The sequence below is a fragment of the Saccostrea cucullata genome, unplaced genomic scaffold (assembly GCF_032062105.1).
Source record: "Saccostrea cucullata isolate Sc308-1 unplaced genomic scaffold, CSIRO_AGI_Scuc_v1 ctg2679, whole genome shotgun sequence".
Lineage (NCBI taxonomy): Eukaryota > Metazoa > Mollusca > Bivalvia > Ostreida > Ostreidae > Saccostrea > Saccostrea cuccullata.
The window spans coordinates 100,001-120,174 of record NW_026926210.1 but is presented as its reverse complement, the minus strand read 5'-3'; the positions used below and the strand labels follow the sequence as shown (position 1 = coordinate 120,174).

Genomic DNA, 20,174 nt, shown 5'->3' with positions numbered 1-20,174 from the left:
TTTGAAAAATAAAAAACTTATTAACGATCACACCTCACATAAAATTTCCTTGTTTCCTATCTTTAAGTTGATTAATTACTCCTTTTTAAAACACTAACAGAATTTTTCTTCTGCGTATTTTAAATTTAAACCTGATTGTTGTACATCTTAAAACTTAATTATTATGTTGACTTTAATATTATTTTGTCTCTATTCTATACTATAATTGTAGTCATAATAAATTTCCTTTTTGAAAATAAAATTAAAAGTCTTTGTATATGTTTTTCTTCATCCTTAATTGTACAAAGGCAAAGATTTCATCGTTTGTATTCATATATCGGCGATCATGTTGATCTCAGACCTGTTGACCAGTGTTATTGTCTTACAGTTCTTAAGACCTGTCAATGACATTTGGCATGTGTCAGTCACAATCGTACTTTCCATCAATTTGAAATATATTACTAGAGAACACTACATTTCTGATAACCATTTCAGTCATTTCTTAAGCCGAATATCTGATTAATTGATTGTATATTGCTTAACGTCCATTACTTTAAGTTTTCCCTCATGAGGAGACGCCACCTTTGATGGTGGAGGGCTGCAAATTTTGTCCTATACTCGGCACTCAGGGTCTTTGAGCAGGGAGGGATCCTTTTTCGTGCTAGCCTCTACTGCGCCACGGGACCCCGTTTTTAGCTCTACTGGCCAAAGACCAGAAGAGCTTATTCGATAGTAATGCGTCCGGCGTCCGTCCGTCTGTCTGTCTGTCTGTAATCAATTTTTCAAAATGCTACTCCTCCTACAGTTTTGGTCCGATTTCAATATAACTTGGCACACAAGTAGACTATATTAAGATACATAATTCTGTGCATCGGTTTTTGATTTCGTTGAACGGTGTTGCCATAGTTACTAAAAATAGAAATTTCTGTAAAATTCTTTCAAAATGCTACCTCTCCCACAATTTTCGTCCGATTTCAATATAACTTGGCACACAAGTAGAATAAAGTAAGATACATAATACTGTGCATCGGTTTTTGATTTTGATGAACAGTGTTGCCGTGGTTACTAAAAATCGAAATTTCTGTGAAACGCTTTCAAAATGCCACTCCTCCTACAGTTTTGGTCTGATTTCAATATAACTTGACACACAAGTAGACTATACTAAGATACACAATTCTTCATGTGCATCGGATTTTGATTTTGTTGAACGGTGTTGCCGTGGTTACTAAAAATAGAAATTTCTGTGAAATGATTTAAAAATGCTATCACAAATATATTTTTAGTTTGATTATGATATAATGTGTCATGCAGATAGACTACACTAAGATACTTTATTTTATTTTTAATTTATTTTGATGAACGATGTTGCCATGGTAACTATAATTGAAAATTCTTTAAAAATTTTATTAAAAGTGACTCCTACAGCTGTAGTCTTATTGCAGTATTGCCACCAAAGACTTTATCAAGGATAATTATTCTGTTTTATATTGTTGTTGTAAAGATTCAAGTCCTAACTGAAACTTTATCTCTTCCTTTGTTATAAGTATAAACCTGTAGAGCTACAGACTCGACAGAGACTTCTGGTTTGTGGTGTAATCTGAAGGACCAGTCTCAACATCACACAGAGGGATTCGAATTCGTGACGGAAGGATCAAGTCCTTGTAATTACCTCGCGACTCTACAGCAGAGGTTCTAACAACTGCGCCACGCGGGCGACTAGTTACAAAGAAACAGTCGCGAGTTCAAATCCACTAGCATCCCAGGAAACTAAAAAATGTTTGGTCCCCTAAGGCAGTAGAAGTTGGCTTGTAAACGATTTCTTTATGAGAATTGGCCCCGAGTGCCGTGTATAGATCATATAAATTTACTGCCCTCTTCCGGCAAGTAGCGACTCGAATAAGTTATCAAGAGGGACACAAAATACACAAATAAACATAATTTTGAAAGAGGGCTATATACAGTTCAGTAGCCAGTTTTACTAAAGGTCGTAAGTCAAAACGTAGACGTACGCCTAGACGTAGCCGTAACTTACGCCGATTTTGCGTTTTACTAAAAGTCGTATCTTACGATTTGACGTAGATTTACGTGAAAATCTACGTGTGCCCTATAGCTGTCGTAGAAAAACACGTAGCCTTATAAATATTACTATAACTTTATAAATATGACTGGTACTTTAATCTGAATGTATCTTTGGATGATAAAAGTCATTAATTTTTTCATTAATACGATGCTCATGTCACAATTTTTATTTCCCGTGATTTCTTTTGGAGTTTATCGAATAATAATAACATTTCAACTTGTGCAATATAATGCCCTAATGGACATACTCGAAATTTTACGTGAAAATGAACTCTGCAATAAATTTTGAAGTCTAGAGTATTTATAAAACCATTTGTTGTTCTAAAATCTTACAGGAACAAGAGAGGGGGGGGAGGGGGTTACAGAATCAGTTATTAAATTTATATACTGTATCATGTAAAAAAAAAAAAAAAACTCGTAAAAACGGGGATCCCATGTTTAATTCGTATTACGTTGTCACGTGAACTTTTAAGAAAATATAAAATTGAAAAAACCCAGCAAAGCTCGATTTCAATCGCTTATAAAATTTGAGGACTTGCAATTTATTATACTATCATGTTACACCTATAAATATGAAGCCTGCACGCGGAAGAAAACTTTAAAAAATACATTGCAAAATTTTATTTGTCACGTAAAAATGACAGAGTTTCTTAACAAAGGCATTTAATTAAATAAAAATATCGCACACTGTAAAGGCCTATCTTTTTTCCCGCAGTCATATGACGTCATAGAAGAATTTACGCAATGTATATCGAAAATTACGTCATAATTTGGGAATGCAAAAAAGAATGCGCCTCGATCTTGTAAAAGATTTTTTATGCAGACATGTTACATAATACAATGTATACTCTTATCAGTACTGACATGGACGCACTTCTTGATGTTGTCTCCAACTGGTGCAAGAAATGGAGATTGTGTATAAACCCGACAAAATCTAAAGTAGTACACTTTCGTAAAAAACAGCAGAAAAGAAGTGACCATTTATTTACCTTAGGAGAAGATCGTATTGAGTACTCATCATCCTATAAGTATCTTGGCGTTTTGTTTGACGAATTTACCACATTTAAGGACAACGCAGAAAATCTTGCAAAATCGGGTGGGCGCGCACTAGGAGCTATTACATACAAAATACATTCGAATAAATCAATAGGATTCAAAACATACGAAAAAATGTATATGAGCGGAGTGGCACCTATTTTGGATTACTGCAGTGGAGTATGGGGTTACGTCAAACATCATAATATTGAATCTGTACAGCATCGTGCGATGCGATACTTCCTGGGTGTGCATAGATTTACGCCAATACTAGCAATTCAAGGAGAAGTTGGTTGGCTTCCTTCATTTTATCGTCACCAGGTGAATATTATACGTCTTTGGAATCGACTCGTTACAATGCCGGACGACAGACTTACGAAAAAAATATTCTTGTGGGACTTGGAACAGTCTTTACCAAACAACAGAAACTGGTCGCATACAGCTAAACTCCTATTTGAATCTCTTGATATGTCTACCTATTTCCAAAATCAAATTGCCTGCAACTTAACTATAGTAGAAGAAAAACTTCGTCAAAAATTTCTAAACGCATGGAATGAAGATCTCCAAAACGTCCCAAAACTCAGAACCTACCGAGCCGTAAAATCTGATTTTCAAACCGAGAAATATGTAATAATGGATATCCCAAAATGCCATCGTTCTATACTTGCTCAATTTAGATGTGGTGTCTTACCTATAAGGATAGAAACAGGACGGTATAAGGGGGAGGCTTTATCAGACAGACTCTGTACTCTATGTTTATCAAATAGTGTAGAAGATGAATGTCACTTTTTGCTTCATTGTACATCATATTCAAATCTAAGAGCAATCTTTTTTACCAGTATTGAATTTAACCCAACTTTATTTGATAATAATATGTCAGATTTAGACAAAACAAGATTTCTTTTATTAAATTTCCCAAGGCAGATCGGAAAATTCATATATTCAGCATATACTTACAGACAATCTATTATTTATAGTAAACGCAATGCGTAATATCTCTGTATTATTGAATGTTATATTGCTAAAGTGACATATAGGCCCGATGGGCCGGGTGTTTCAATTCTTAATATATGTATATTTGTTGACAACTGTTGTAATTGTATATAACACATGTCACTATAATAAACCATTTACTTACTTACTTACTTACTTTGTTATTCATTGTACGTAAAGAACAAATTTCTAAAAAAAAAAAAAAAAAAAAATCACGGATCATGTGATAATTTCTGTGACATATTATCGCAAATCACATGGCCTTCTTGTACATTGATAAAATAATAAAAAAAAACTAGATATGTGAGAGAGAGAGAATAGTAACAATCTATGAGATTCGATTGTAAGTTTGTTGTTTTTCTGTTTTCAAATTTTTACAGAAAAGAAATTAGAGAAAGTTCCATCAAACCAATACTGTATATTGTAATTAAGAAAAATATAATAATTAACAGTATGCTTTTTCTATCATGAACAATACTTGGACTTTTAATCTCTAAAGACTTATAATGCACGACTAAGTAAAATGTTTTCAGCAATTTATTGAGATTTATGAAGAGGAAAATTTTTTTGTTTTTTTTTAATTTCAGAGTTTTATTTTTCAATGCATGTTTTAAAATTGGTAGCGCGCAGATACATGTACTGTAAAAACTTTTCAATATGCCTATAACCTAACTCGTAATCGTATGCAAACAGCCTGGTAAAAGGTAAGTTTTAAAAAAAATATATGCAATTATTTGGTTCATAACTGTTGATTGGCTTCTAAATGTTTAATATCTTTCTCCCATTTCAAGATTATATTTCTAAATCAAATGGATAATTAAAAATCGCAACTGTCATTTATTTTGATTTTTTTTTTTTTTTAGAAATAAAGAATAAATGCTTATTTATTTGATAGCAAATTAATTGAAATCACTTAAAAAAAAAACACTTCGAATTTTTTGTCAGCAAAATTAATTTGAAAATCAAGAAACCCCATAATATTTCTATTATTTCTTTTACTAGTAATTATTTTAATAGATTAATTATGCTGTCTATTCATTTCAGTTAATATTTCTTCTTGATTCATCTGAATAAATATAGCTGATACGCATGCGTAGCTTCCGTTACTAAGTTAGTTTTTCTACCTTTTACTGAAGAGTTCCTGTCGTAAGTTACGTGAATCTTTACGTGTAGGGCTACGTTTACGGGCGTAGATGCGACCTTTAGTAAAACGCTATCTACGCACACCTAAATTCAGTCGTAAAGTCTACGTTTACGTCTACGTCTACGGCAAAATTTACGACCTTTAGTAAAACTCAGTACAGACCTACAACAGTGTAACTGCTAGATGTGTAAGAGGTTTTTTTTTAAATAAGATTCCGCTTATTTGATGTTCCTTTGCCTCACTCCTGAGACCCAAGGAAAAAGGGGGCAGGTTAAAGTGTTTGGAGCAGGTCTATTCCCAAGTCACTATAGGCCCTACCTGGACCAAACTTGCATGGATGATGCATCTAGGAATGGACACTACCAGAATTGCTTCGGATGCTGGATCTGACCTACATTTTCCAGATGAGTGACCAGGTTAAAGTTTTTGGAACAGATTAATCTCGAATGAACTTAAAGACCTATTCAAACTGAACTTGCTTGGATATTATTGTCAGGATAAATACTAACTTTCGAGAATATGATGTGAGATTTGCATTACTTAAAGTGTCGAGGTGAGCTTCGTAATCTTTGATTACCTATGTTTCTAAATTTCTGTTATATTGCAATTAATATTAATCTCAAAAACGTTTTCCTTACACATGATTTATACATTCTATTTGGGGTTACTAATACATGATAAGAAATAGCCAATTATCAACAAGATAAGTGGAAATGGGGTCATATCGGGTGAAAAGTAAATCTGGTTCGAAATAGTTCATAAATCAGTCGGTAAGAATATAACGTGAAATTGTTGTAGTAAACAGCTATAACTCCCTTAGTTTTCAACCAAACGGAGTGGGATTTAGAACATAGATAGATGTAATGGACTTCTACACGAAGATATGGTCACCATGCTCATGTATGCACGTGCGTGCACGTGAAATGGGTTAAATCAACAATACACTTGAATGAGCGTATTTTTTAATACTTTTGGATTAAATACTTTAATATTTAGTATATTAAAATATAAAGATTGTGTAGACAAGATGATTTGGTCATTACGCACATGCGTTCACATGCGCACGCGTGCAATGCTAAAAATTTGAATGAACTTGGCGTTGTTAAAGTCTCAAATACATAGTTTTTGGCCTATTTAATGAAGCTTACAGGGAATATGGCACCAAAAGGGAGCTGGGGAGCGTTTGGGAAACATCTGTAACGGTCCCCGTTACAATTAGCACTAGTTTCTGTGTGTTTTTGATGTACTAAATAGGATTTCTGGTTACAGTTGTCAAAGTTGAATAATAAAATAGGAAAATGAACTCATATGTATGAGAACGAAAGCTCCAACGGTCTTTTTTTCGTATTGCGAATCACAGATTGACAAAATCTTAAAAAAAAAAAAAAAAAAAAAAAAACACTGCCTTCGTGTTACCAATATGATTCATAATTTACCGTAAAATTGGAAATTTAAGCGAGACGCAAATCAAGCAATTTTTCCATAAAAATTGGTATTTTAATTTTAGAGAGATGTAATATTAGCTATTGAAAAGCTCACTAAAGAAGCTATTACAAATAAAGCGCAATTAATTTTTAGCGATATTTATTTTTTGCCGAACTTGGCACCCTCGCTAAAAAAAATAATTGAAATTTGAAAAAAAAAACAAATCACCATTTTTTTCATCAAATAAAAAAAGTTTTTTTTTTACATTTCGTTTTAAATTATAAAAATAATTCAAATACTATTTTTAAATATTGATTGATATGCTCTGAAGAATTTAAAATAAACTTGACAAATAAAATTATATAAATGGAATTCCGAAGATTAATGATTTTTGCTGCTGAGGGTACAGTTGAAATATTGTAAATTAAACAAAATCGAATCACGTCTAGTTTCAAACCATAGTTGATAAACCTACACCCACTTTTTACATGAAAAAGACATGACTAGAATTGGGACATTTATAAAGATAACAATAATAATGTTTCAAAGAGTGCAAAACAAGGTCAAGGGAACGATTATGTGAACTTGAAGAATAGAGAGTATATCAGCAAGTTCACTAACTACATGTAACAGATCATTAAACGGCTTCTAGTCGTCCAGGAGACTGGACAAAAACGGTAAATATCAACTATTCTAAATAATAAAAAATAAGGGAAATATATCAGTTGTTGCTATTAAAATGTATCTATTTTCTTTATATTTCTTCATATTGTAAAGATAATGGATCTGTATTAGAAATGCATATGAATGTTTAAAATCTAAAATAGAAACTTAAACCATTTAATGCAGTGTGACTACAATCTGAATACTGAATGTTATTTTGCCCGCGGAGCAAGATGTTTATGATAGAACGGAACAATCCCTTTCCGTAATATACTGAAGAGAAGTATGATGAAAATATACCAAAATTTTTCGATCATTTTACCTTAATTCACCTTGTCCACGTCTAGTGTTTTTGAAGATCCGTGTTTGCTGTGCTCTATATTCGTAATTGTTTAAACTGACCTTGAACTTTAATACTGATAATTTGTTTCATATTTCTTTCAATGATGATGCAAAACTTTTTGAATCGTTGTTAGTTTTGAAACTGCTAAATTCAGCGGCACAAATAGGTCTTCTTTGAATTTTTCTTTCCTTTTTTGAGGACCTAAATATAATCATTTTCCTAAGAAGATTGATTGATTGTATATTGTTTAACGTCCCTCTCGAGAATTTTTTACTCATATGGAGACGTCACCGTATGCCGGTCAAGGGATTCAAATTTAGACCTATACTCGGCACTCACGGCCATTGAGCAGTGAGGGTTCTTTATCGTGCCAACGCCTACCGTGACACGAGACCTACGTTTTTAAGGTCATATCCGAAAGACCCGTAACTTTCACTTCTAGTGCCGAGCCCTTGGCGAAGGAACAATCACTACCTTTGTTTACGTCTAAGGTATGACGCGGCGCCGCGATCGAGAATCAAACCGATCACGAAGCTTCCTAAGAAGAAGATAACGAAATTATAAGTTAAATCATATAAATTAATTATAATGAATCCGTTCACTGCTGATGGGATATCAGTTATACTGCAAACATTAATCAGCTTATTAGCCGGGCTTTGCTGAAAGCTAAGTCCTGGCTCTAGGCATCATGATCCACCGTCTCACTATAAATAGCACAGTAAATCCAAAAAAAAAAACAAAAATAACAATCAGCGTCAAAGCAGACGCTTCCGATACACAAAATAGTCCCATTGCGAGACGATATTTATATTTAACATCCCAATCGTTGCAAAAGTTAATGATCAATATTTTTGCTTGAGAATTAAACTGAAAGAGCAATTAGATATTTGCTTTATTGGGATAATTTTAATATAACAGTTTGTGCATATATGCTGCTAAATGCATATTGCAAGAGAACTATTTTCAATAGCGCGGGCTTTTTGAAATTGTTGAAGAGTTTCATGTTTCATATCGTTTTCGTCAATGTTATGATAGTGGTTATATTCTGTTTTAATTCTTAGCAAATTAATGGTGTAGTGAATTGGAATTTAAAGAATTAACATGCTTGCATTTTAAGTCGCTTGACAATGTACATCTACATGCATCAGTATTTCTACATGTAGTTGGCGATAAAAGTACCATGTATTGTTTATTTAAAACTAAAGAATTGTCTGTAAAATACACATGTGCATTATTTTAACTATTCGTAGACTGAATTTTTAAATTATGAGAAAAAAGTGTCCAAGATGAGGATCTAGATGAACTTCTGAAATCATCATCCTGTCCTTTTGAGTTTCATCCAGGAATGCGCTGTCCAGCTGTGTCCCTGTGACTTCACTTCATTCACCATCAGGAAGAGCTATTCGAAGCCCTGGGAGACAAAAAATGCCAAAATTAAATCCTTGCTAAAAATTCTGCTATTACGGTATATATAAAAATTATTTTCAATTTGAAAAATAAATCATTTTTTGTCAAATAAAAATGGGTGGTTTTTTTTTACATTTGGTATTAAATTAGAATATATAAAACAGGTGTCACTGGTGTCAAAGGACTTCTCTGTTGTAAGATTGGAGTCTGACACAACTGATGAGGTGCTACTTGTTGGCTTAGACACAACTGACGAGGTACTGCTTGTTGGCTGCTTTGACACAATTGATGAGATACTGTTTGTTGGCTATGACACAACTGATGAGGTGCTGCTAAATGGGGATGCACTGTTACTCTTAACTCTCCTTATCCTCTGCAAAAGTTCTGGGAGCTCTGAAAATAAGAATACTTTTAAACTGCTGTCTACTATTTAGCAACTGTTGTAGATTTTTAAATTGACTATGCAGCAAGAGCCTGAAAGAGAAAAGAAAGATACAATATTTGGGAGAAAAGAAATAAAGGTTGAAAACCTGAATGGTTTTATATAGTATCCTGATAGTTTGAATGTTAAAGAAATCTTTTAATTTGATTTATTATCTGTATTTCATATCCAATGATTTCTAATTAATATTACAATCACACCTCATTTTCTCAAACTACTGGGGTATGAAATACTCTAGAGACTAGTCCTATTGATAATGTCCTCTGAATGTATTCATACAGTTTCGATTTGAATCTCCATATTTTATAACTTTTGAGTGTTGCAGAAATTATTTACCGGTAATATTTTACTGGAATTAACAAGTACGAGGGGCTATCAAAAAGTTCGTGGACTAGCGCCATAAAATTAAAACCGCTTTAGGTACATGAATGAATTTTAAAATATCTAGTTATCATTATATTTTCTATCTGTAGAATAAATCACAAATCATAAATTCTATTTTTAAATAAATTAGTAATGTTTTTGTTAGCAATGGTATGTCCATGCGGCGCAACCTCGAAAACGACGTTTTTTTCGACCAAAGTGTAACTAAGAAAAATTATTGTGATATGACATTTGACATCCAAATATTCTGTTAAATTAGATAAATGTTGGGACACTATTGTTCCATAAAATATTAAATTTTTATCTCACTCTGAAAGTTCTATGAAATTTTATCATAAATTTAACATGGAGTATCCAAACAAATATTGCCTTGAAAATGACGTCAAAAGGGGGGAGGGTTTCCTTTTCCAACATTCTATAACGTTTTGCCCCTAGAAAAAATGGTATACACCTAGGAAATGTTTAAACTGGCTACGGAGAAATGATGTGCATCCAGATTACTTTTTTTAAATGCAAAAATAGATTCAGAGAGAAAAAGGAATGCACAGTTAATGTCGATTTGTAGTCAAGGTGTGAAAAATCAATCACGTCAGAAAATGACGTTTATCATCTATTGTAGATAATGAACTCCAGAAAGCAAATTATGCTGGCACAATCAAGTGAGGATGTCTGCCATTGTATAAGTCTTATTTGTAATAGTATAATCATTAAAAGCCACTGTTCATGACATTGTAAAGTCATATAAACAAGACGGATTGAAGTCCTTCCTCAGCTCCAAGGAATCTCATCAAAATAAGTGTATGAGGTAGGAAAAGCAGACATCGAAAAACAATGTCGCTGTCGGACGTCATAAAACTAAACGGCGATGGCGCCGGGTGATGATATAATGTCGTTTTTATTTCATAATAATTTGGGAAATAATAAACGTATCAAGCTAAAATTTTCAACATTTCTTTATTTTTTGTTGCTTTATGTTCCTTCAAAATTTTGTAAGCTCAGACTGCATAGTACTAATTTTATAGCCTCAGTCCATGAAGTTTTTGAATAACCCCTCGTATTTGATCATTCTGCTCATTGGAAGTACACATAATACTATCCCTTTAAAAATTTTTGTAAAAAAAAACATTAGTAAACTTAATTCTGTGCCAAAATTGTATCCCATGTTGCATTGTTTTTATATTTGCTTAACAATCAGGATCTTGACATCATTTTGAAATAATAACACAATCAAAAACGTCCATTTCAGTCACAATTTATGAATGTGTTAAACCCAATATCCTATTATATCTTTTAAATAAAGGAGTATTGTGCAAAAGACCCACAATTTTATTCAGCAAATGGTTAACAATAATTAAGTACCTGTGGCCAAAGCAATGGCAGCTCTCAGGTTCTCGTTTTACAGTTGGAGTTTCAGTATTTCTTTGGACTTTTTCTGCAGCTCTATTGCCCGAAGTCTGCACTTTCGAACAGCTGGTCTTTTGTCACCTTTAGAAATTGAAAAGTCCAACACAGTATTCACAAGAAATCTCTGATGAAAATTCAGTAGTTCAAAGTCAAAACCCAAGACATTTTCATGTTTGGTAATACTTAATTTTTATAGGTAATGGAAGCCAATTATACTTAAATACCCCAGGGCACTTAGACAGACACACAGTAGCAAAGCAATATGCCCTCCCTTCTTTAAAATGAGGGTGTTGAAAAAAAAATTTGAATGAGTGTTCCTTGATGAAAATATAAACTAAGCTTTAAATGATTTTTCAATTTCTGATCTTTGCTGAACCCATGTTTTGTTGTTACAGTGTGTAGTAGATAGAAATAAAGTGCTACGCCACAGCATGATACGCCCATCAAAAATTACAATTATCTTAAGCAATTGAGAGTGCAAGAAAATAACGTAAACCTTGATTCTAACATTTCCAAGATTTTTTCATTCCTTAAAATATCTGTTTATTCATCCCCTGTGACGTAGGCATTATTTTTGACTTGTGACACGCAATACAGAACGGGACTGTGGTGGGCGGAGCTACTTTCCGTTCTGTATTAGCCCTGTATACAGTATTGTATTTGCCAACTCTTCTGTATACAGCACGGTCTAAAAATAAATCGGATTCAATTTAGCAAAAGTACGTACAAATAGTAAATGCTGATGTTTTCCTATTTTAATTTTGGAGGGATACCCAGTATATTCCTGAGAATGTAAAATGTCAAAATTTCCCAATCACTTTTTAAAAACTTATTCCATACAGAATCTACACGTAATTTCGATCCAAACTAAAAGGAAAATTCGCAATTTTAGAACATAACCTACTTATTCAGCCAATCAAATGCTTCCATTTCTTTCGAAGAATTGATTCTTCATGGTGAAGAATTTTTCTATTTCTGAAAAATTCAACGGTGTCTGATTGGTTCACTTGACTGTTATATGGGTGTGTCTTCATTGGTCTTTGTTCAGCACACAAAAAGAAACTATTCAAAACCCACGTGCTGTTTACAATCATGATATTTAAACTGTCTAGGCCTTGCTACATTTTTCCCCACTGTAATCTTTTGTCGCTTTTTGAATATTATTTGTTTTCACATTTCGGTACATACAGAAAATACAACCATCGTCATGTTTATCAGAAACGAACCTTGTCTTTGAAGGCAGATTTAATCACAATTTTCATCAAATTTTTATTTGATATTAGACAGCCATACACACTTCTGCTGACTAGGGCCTTGTCATCTTAACACAATCATTTTTCCAAAATGTAGATTCTTGTTACATGAGTATTCATAGGCGTCGGAACCGGGGGGGAGGGGGGCTTAGCCCCCTACTTTTCTTGCAAATATATACATAAAATATAGGCATTGAAAATTAGGGTTCACTTGTTTTGTTGGTTAAGCCCCCCCCCTTTCAATTTGCTTCTGACGACTATGGTATTCATTAGTTCAGTAACTTTAATATCTTCACCATACCATTTCCCCAGTAAATCAAGGTATTTTATATAATCCCGTGCTAACCTGAATGGATTGGGAGTCCATTCTGAAACTGCGTGTGTTCGATATGTACAACGAGCGGTCAAGTTGAGCCTTATATATGACACAGCCGTGGGAGGAGTTTATTTTTAATCCATGCATTTGATTGGCTGAGGTTCTGTTCTAAGTCAGTAAGATCATATGAAGAGAAATCTTCGTCACGAAGAATGGGCTCCGCTTCGCTCCGCCCATTCTTCATGACGAAGATTTCTCTTCATATGATCTTACTATTACAAGGAAAACATCCTCTGTACTTAATTTTGATTCAAACAAATCGGAAAATTCGCAATAATAGAAAAAATAAATTCCCCTCGTGCAAAATCATTCAAGTCCATTTTTCCGCGTTTTTATTTTTAAAATCCTTCTCGCTGACGACAGCCACACATTTTTTCATTTCGTTTTCAAAATCGGAATTCAATTTTAAAATTATATCCGTTACATCAAAGTCCATCGAAGAATTTTCTGTAAATCCTGTTTTTGTTAATCTAGTTAAACCGGGATTTTAAGGCCCCTGAAATAAATTATGATAAATCTCCATCTACAATAGATCACAACAATGACGGTTAAATCCTCCAATTCATCCATTAAGAGTGACTTTCACTCGATTACGTCTATGCCGTTAAATTGTCAAAAGTAATCTGACCGAATTTTACGTTTTCCGTGGAAATATATATACGGCGGACGCATATTCCATGTCGTGGCCTCATCTACAGAACTCTGGCGGAAGTTTTGATGCTGTAAAGTTATAAAGTGGGCGGAGTTATTTTTGATTGATCGTGTCACGAATCATTGAGAACTCGACAGGTTCTGCGCACTCGTATCCACCCCCAAATTTGTATCTACGATACAGAACCCGTCTCGTTCTCTAAATAATACAAACAGTGCTTATTTGATAGATTTCTATACTGGTTGTGTTAGACCTAGTCAAATGCATATTATATTTAACAACATCAAATTAGTCCTAGTCCATCTTCACAATTCTAATGGTTAGAATTCAAAACCTGCAATTATTTACATTTAATATACTTAAAATTTTTCAATTATTGCAAAAATATATAGGTCGTCATATTATTTAAGATGGGAGACATAAATAAACAGAAGTATGTGTCAACAAAAAGAATCACACATTTTTTGTAAACATTATTATGAGTTTAAGAGTATTAAGAGTGCAAACTTTTCCGTAATGATGCCATTGCCAACACAGCTTGAACATTTCATGAAAGTGCATGGCCTTCCAGAGATCAAGGGAGGTCCAGAGGGCATATTGTCAAATATTAGAGATGGAGAGGCCTATCAGAGATTGGTGCAGGATGGAACAATTGGACCGGATGATCTAATATTACAATGGAACTGTAATGTTATCCCTATTTTTGAATCTTCTGGCTACACCATCTGGCCAATACAGCAGAACATCTACGAATGTGTGCCATCAGATAGAAAATATAACATCATGCTGGTTGCGCTTTGGTTTGGCAATGGAAAGCCAAGGATGGACACATATTTACAGCCATTTGTTAACTCGTGTGTGAGGAGGGAATAACCTGGATTGACCGGAATGGAAGACAGCCACACCATTCTGTGCAGCAGTGATTCAATTGCCAGACCACCCATGGAAAATGTCAAACAGTTCAATGGACAGTACGGATGCGACTGGTGTCTCTGTCCACAAAGGTGACGGATACGTGCGAGCCCACCCCCTTAGGAGTACAGAGAGAGAACACACGATTCTTTTTGTTAAAGATGTACCTCGACCTGTGTGGCGAATGGTGTCAAAGGACTGAGTCCACTGTGACTCCTGAGTATTTCACATGGTAATAGGATTTGTGCCAGATTACCTGCACAGTGTATGCCAAGGTGTGGTAAAATAGTTTATGAGCCTTTGGCTCGATTCATCCAACCATGGGAAACCTTTCTACATTGGTCCGCAAAGCAAGATTATTGATCAGAAACTGTTGAAGCTAAAGCCACCCTTTGAGATTACATACCCTCCCCGTACCATTTCCACCCGTCGGTTCTGGAAACCTTCAGAATGGAGAGCCTTCCTGTTACTCTATTCCATGATTGTTCTTCCAGGAGTTTTATCACAACAATATGTGAATAACTTTTTTCTTTTAGTTTTTGAAATTTAAACTTTATTACAATCATCTGTGACTTTAGGAGAAATAGATTTGGCAGAGAGGGCACTCAGAAAGTCTGTTTTTCAAGTGCAGACATTGTATGGTGTAGAGCACGTGAGTTTTAATGTACACCAACTTTTACTTGTTGCTCAAAATGTTCGAAATTGGTGACCCATTTGGGGCATTTCAACATTCTCTTTTGAGGGCAATGGTGGCAATTTATTGAAAATAATTAATGAAACACAGTATGTTTCAGACCAAATCTGCAAGTCATTAATTATGTTTCAAGAGGCAAAGAAACTTTCTTAACTATACCTTGCAAATGCCCATGATGATGTAAAAGAATTGTTATCTATTGCAAGGGAAAAGGTTTCACAAATCCTATGTCATTTTAAGCAATGAACTTTTGGGGATAGGGAAAATGGTATTTAGATGTTTGAAAATCATTTAGCATGTAGCAATTGAAAATTTGAATTTTGAGTTAGAAAATCCATGTGCAGAGTTTATTAATAGATTTCTTGTGAAGGGCAATTTAATATATTCTGAAAGTTACACGAAGTGCAGTGGAAAATCCATCAATTATTTGATTTAAACAAAAAGAAATGTTTTTTCTTTGGTTGTTGAAAAATTAATGATGTTCGATCAAAATTGCAAGCATTCTTGTGTCAATAGTTGGTGTAAAATATATTATTGGTAAAAAGCTTGGAAAGATAGAAAATATGTTGATGTCAGATGAAGAAACTGGTGCTTCGTCTTTTTTTCTTACCAATGTAAAGGAAACTCTATCTAGAGTCATTGTAAATGCTGATGAATTTCAGTCAAAGTGTTTGTATATGATTAAAGGCAATAATAGGTTTGTTATTTGTTTGCCTAATCATTATGAATGGGGTAAAGTTGTAAGTGGAAACACAATATAGAGTTTTATATAAGTGTCAGAATTGCCAGATTATTTTGGCAATAGTAATTTAATGCAAAGATCAAAGTATTTTGTTGCTCGCCTGGAAAGTGTTGGTGTAACATTTAATTATGAAAATATTGCCTGAATGTGAAAGTTTGACAATTTTTTTAATATTCGTAAATATATGTCATTAGTTATTGATTCAATTGTTTGGCAAAAGTAATCATGGTAGTTCAATGAAAACTGCATATTGTGCTTTCTTCAAACATGTTTAAATTCATATACCTTTTTCTTCATGATTATGACCATGGTGAAAATTTGACAAAAGATTTGTTTATTTTTTATGTTATAATTACACTGCCTTTCACATTTGTAATTTATTCTTTGTTATGCTATCTAACCTCTTATTTGGCATAATACCATGTATCGTGACAAAATCATTATTGGATTGTCAATTAGCTGTAATTGATTGATGAAACAATTCTTTTTCAATTTTGTCATACATTATGAATATTGTCACAAAATAAATTTGGAAATGAAGATCAGTTTTCTTTCATTTTTTAGCTCTACTGGTCAGAGACCAGAAGAGCTTATGCGATAGTAATGCGTCCGGCGTCCGTCCGTCTGTCTGTCTGTCCGTCTGTCTGTAAACAATTTTTCAAAACGCTACTCCTCCTACAATTTTAGTCTGATTTCAATATAACTTGGCACACAAGTAGACTACACTAAGATATATAAAATAGTGCATCGGTTTTTGATTTCGATGAACAGTGTTGCCATGGTTACTAAAAATAGAATTTTCAAAGAAATTCCTATAAAACGCTACTCCTTCTACAGTTTTGGTCTGATTTCAATATAACTTGGCACACAAGTAGACTACACTAAGATACATAAAATAGTGCATCGGTTTTTGATTTCCATGAGCGGTGTTGCAATGGTTACTAAAAATAGAATTTTCTGAGAAATTCTTTTAAAACGCTACTCCTTCTACAGTTTTGGTCTGATTTCAATATTACTTGGCACACAAGTAGACTACACTAAGATACATAAAATAGTGCATCAGTTTTTGATTTCGATTAACGATGTTGCCATGGTTACTAAAAATAGAATTTTCTTTGAAATTCGTTTAAAACGCTACTCCTTCTACAGTTTTAGTCTCATTTCAATATCACATGGCACACAAGTAGACTATACTAATTTACATATAATAATGCATCGGTTTTTGATTTCAATGAACGGTGTTGCCATGGTTACTAAAGGTAGAATTTTCTTTGGAATTCCTTTAAAATGCTACTCCTTCTACAGTTTTGGTCTGATTTCAATGTAACTTATCACACACCAGAGACTTCTGGTTAAATGAATCTTTAAAATATTAAAATTGAAAATGTGTAAAACACTTGTTCTTTGATACATTGATATAGTTCAGAACTTTTAATTTAAAGTTACAGTGGACCTTCAGATATCCGGATGCTTCAGTATCCGGACGATTTTTCATCGGAACGGAATTTTTAATTGTTATTCTGGTGATTCAGTTATCCGGACACTTCACATATCCGGACAAATTGACTGGGAACCAAAGCGTCCGGATAAATGAGGGTCCACTGTATTTGAATTCAGTGATTTATTGTAGTTAAAACTATAAAAAGTTAATTCTATCAATCACTTTAGTGAATACTTTGATTAAATATAGTGATCACTGTGAAAACTTTGATTTACTATGGTGATAATTTTGAAACTTTAATTTTATTAAAAACTATGACACTTTTACTATAGTGAAAACTTTGACAATTTGATTTACTATAGTGATAATTTTGACACTTTGAATAACTTTGGCGAAAATTTTACACTTTGATTTACTATAGTTAACTATAGTTAACTAGCGTCAACTATAGTAAATTATAGTGAACTACAATGTTTTTGTTAGAGTTGAGCAGGGAATGTTTTGAAGAACATTTCCAAAGCAATGAAGCCTTATTGTAGTAAATATTCAATTATCAAATTTTTATAAAGAATTACTTATTTCAGATTTGAATGTTGCTGCCATTGAAGATACTGCTGTCGGCAATTGTTACCTTGAAAACCAAAATGCCACACATGTACCCATGACCCTACACTTCCTATGACCCTACACTTAGTCCATCCTGTGAAGATTACAGTTTGAAACAAGATGACTTCAACGGAACACCAGATGATGACCAGTTCACACGTATATGCCAAGCAGACCCAGTCAATGTTGATTCAATTATCAGTTTGTATTGTGCTAAAAATGTAATGGATCACATCATAAACCAACGGGATGTGTTTTTAGAATGTATTAATGAGGATGTAATCGATAATGTACCAAATCTGGAAAGTTTTTGTAATGAAATTTGTTATGAGAACTGAAAAACCAAAAAAAAGATGGAAGATGAAAATAAAGAAAACATTTCCATGAAAGTTTAAATCTTAGGACTGATGAACCTGAAGAAGAGGCTGAAAGCAGTGATGATGAGGATTATACACCAGAGAATACCATCAGTGATATTGATTACAGTGACATGGAATATACTGCGACGAGAAAGAAGCATGAGACACTTCGCCAGAAAAAGGAGATTGTGAGTAATAGTGAGGACATTGACAGAAGTGTTACACTGTATTGTTCCTTGTATTAAAAAACATGCAGTTGTCAAGACGTCTACTATGAAAGAAGATACAACCATTAAACAGAACACAAGCAATTAGGAATTGTTCATCAGTAAAAATGAATCAACTACATATGCTCAAATGCATGCCTGCTTATTCCGTGAAAAAAGTTCTAAGTAAAATTTCTAAACATTTAAAAAAGATCACGTGACATCTCAGGGTAAGCAGGTTAGTTTTGAGCTCCGGAGATTTTGGTCAATTTTGGGCATTTTTAGAAGTATTTTTTAATATTCGTATCTTGGTTTACTGTGTGGTTTTGTGCTTTGAGAGGGCTATTTGTAGTGATTGTGACATTTCTGCGTTTACAATGCCGTCAGATAGAAGAAAAACCGGGGCTACTTCTAAAAAACAGGCTGAGGAGTGCTCACAGAAGAATGCAGGTGGTGAACCGTTAGAAAACCCAGCCGATAATCAGTCTATGAACGAACAAGAATCTACATTACCTGAATATGATTCCAAATAAATATTACTAGTCATGGCTTTGAAGTACTTGACAAGAAGATTTTAAAAGGTTTCCCTATATGTTTCTATGTAAAACTTTGGTCGGCCATTTTGGTCCCACCCTACCCCCAGGAATGAAAGTTAAATCAACACTACCTGAGGATAATTTCACATGAATTTCATCTTTCCTGTCTCAATGATTCTTGAGAAGAAGATTTTTAAAGATTTTTTCCTATATACGAGGGTTGATACAAAAGTAATGTCACTGTGTCAATATCTTTAATATTTGGCGTCATATTATCATATATCAAAAGATGCATAAAAATAAATGTAATCAAATTTGAAATTTTCATAGAATAATGTTGAATTGAATTAATTTTATAGACGTTTAAAATATTAAACATAGGGGTGTCGCCGCGTCACAACTAAACGTCACGTTTGAAACTGTAATTTGTTAAAATGAGAAATGACAAACTCATGAAAAAGCATCTAAAAAGCGTCTAATCGCTTAATATTTTAAAAGACAAAATTATTTTTCGACATTTACTAGTCCTAAGTAGAAAATAAAATGACGTCATTGCTTTTTGATCATAAACATTGTAGTTTTAATCTGCTGTATTGAACAAAGAAAGTGTCGAAATGGTTGAAACGCTGAAACGAGCTGTGATGCATTTTTGCTAAGAAATGGGCAAATCGCCCGTAGAAACAGTTACGATGATTAATCAGACATACAGAGGAGAGAATGTAAATAAAAGACTTGTTCATAGATGTTTTCAGAGATTTTGACGGGTCATGGGTCACTGAATGGATAGAACGGCCGAAAAGGGGAGGTCGGGCGGAAACGTTCAATGATGTTTGACGTTGTCCAAAAAGAGAGACGTTTAGACAGTTACAGCAATATGCGAAACTGAAAGATTGTCTTATGGTACTGTTAAAAAATTTTTACAGAGGACTAAATTATATACAGATTTATTACAATGGGTGCCAATAATTCTTATAAAAAGAGAGATATATGTGAATGTGTTCATGAATCTCAAATTTTTTTAATGAAACGAAGGGGTAGCGTTCAAGTGTACGACGTTGCGTATCCATCATATGAAGTTATTTAGGTGCGGCGACTACCA

The 20,174-nt window shown here is 33.6% G+C and overlaps 1 protein-coding gene across 1 annotated transcript in view; it reads left to right on the top strand.

Moving 5' to 3' along the window:
- The first annotated feature begins 7,275 nt into the window (after window positions 1-7,275).
- The window catches only part of LOC134271096 (uncharacterized), a 23,411-nt gene continuing 10,512 nt past the window's right edge, over window positions 7,276-20,174 (top strand). Inside the window, exon 1 of the mRNA XM_062753350.1 lies at window positions 7,276-7,332. The gene's annotated coding sequence lies outside the window, so the exon portion shown is untranslated. The remainder of the gene's footprint in view (window positions 7,333-20,174) is intronic.